We start from the raw sequence: 1676 nt of genomic DNA on the forward strand, positions 1-1676 counted from the left end.
GGAGCTAATCCGGATCACCGTCTGGTTGTAAGACTTTTGACTACTGGGAGGTAGGGTCTGCACTCTTGCTTTGCTAGTCTGAGTTGTTCTTTTTCTTGGTTGGAAGAAGCACAAATGAGTAGCCCATGCAGCAGAGTGACAATTCACATGTTTGAACCTGTTTTAGTTCTGTGCCGTCATGTCAACAAAACACAAAACACACTCGACTCTGGTGGGACTCGAACCCACAACCTTTGAATGGCCTCATCAATCACTAGAAGTCCAACGCGCTATCCATTGCGCCACAGAGCCTGTTGACTGCTGCGAGAGAGTTGCGCTACAGGCTCTTATCACTGCCAGGGGGTTGGAAGGGTGCTAAAGGTTAGAGGTCACAGCTGTCAGCACTTCAAAGAATGAAAGATAAACTCTTGTCAAAATGTCCTCAAAGTTTACATAACTTCACGACGTAAGTGTTACTAACTTTTTTTTGACCAGGCGGGGGCAGTGTTACATTCTGGGAAAATGTAATACATAATAATAATCATAGTAAAACTAAGAATATAATATATTAAAATTGTAATATCTATATATTTTTTAAATGATTGATATTAATACAAATATTATTCATCTTTAAGTATTATTAATGAGTATTTTTTAGTTAAGGGACTTTTGATTGCAAAAAATACTACGGTTTTGTCCTCAGGTTCCGAGTTTGAATTTTTTTAAAAATGTTTTGCAATACAAGTGTTTTAAAGTACGAGATGGATCACAGAACCACTTAAACCTAGGGACCGTATTTATAAAAAGTAACTTACTATTAGGGTTGTACGGTATACCGGTATTAGTATAGCTCCGTAATACTAATGAATCATATTCGGCACTACACCGCCTCTAAAGAGTACTGTATCGGATTGATACTTAAATTTGTGGTATCATCCAAAACTAATGTAAAGCATCCAAACAACACAATAATAAGTGATTATTACATTTTAACAGAAGTGTAGATAGAACATGTTAAAAGAGAAAGTAAGCAGATATTAACAGTAAATGAACAAGTAGATTAATAATTAATTTTCTACCACTTGTCCTTAATAATTTTAACAAAATAATAGAATGGAAAATGACACAATATGTTACTGCATACACTACCGTTCAAAAGTTTGGGGTAACCCAAACAATTTTGTGGAATAGCCTTCATTTCTAAGAACAAGAATAGACTGTCGAGTTTCAGATAAAAGTTCTCTTTTTCTGGCCATTTTGAGCGTTTAATTGACCCCACAAATGTGATGCTCCAGAAACTCAATCTGCTCAAAGGAAGGTCAGTTTTGTAGCTTCTGTAACGAGCTAAACTGTTTTCAGATGTGTGAACATGATTGCACAAGGGTTTTCTAATCATCAATTAGCCTTCTGAGCAAATGCGCAAACACATTGTACCATTAGAACAATGGAGTGATAGTTGCTGGAAATGGACCTCTATACACCTATGTAGATATTGCACCAAAAACCAGACATTTGCAGCTAGAATAGTCATTTACCACATTAGCAATGTATAGAGTGTATTTCTTTAAAGTTAAGACTAGTTTAAAGTTATCTTCATTGAAAAGTACAGTGCTTTTCCTTAAAAAATAAGGACATTTCAATGTGACCCCAAACTTTTGAACGGTAGTGTATGTTAGCAGACTAAATTAAGAGCCTTC

At 35.7% G+C, this 1676-nt stretch overlaps 1 non-coding gene across 1 annotated transcript; it reads right to left on the reverse strand.

Moving 5' to 3' along the window:
* Positions 1–203: 203 nt before the first annotated feature.
* On the reverse strand, positions 204–291 carry trnar-ucu (transfer RNA arginine (anticodon UCU)). The gene is given in 2 exon segments: positions 204–239; positions 255–291. It is a non-coding gene; the product is annotated as a tRNA-Arg (tRNA).
* Positions 292–1676: the final 1385 nt, after the last annotated feature.

Source organism: Entelurus aequoreus, linkage group LG02, assembly GCF_033978785.1.
Source record: "Entelurus aequoreus isolate RoL-2023_Sb linkage group LG02, RoL_Eaeq_v1.1, whole genome shotgun sequence".
Classification (NCBI taxonomy): domain Eukaryota; kingdom Metazoa; phylum Chordata; class Actinopteri; order Syngnathiformes; family Syngnathidae; genus Entelurus; species Entelurus aequoreus.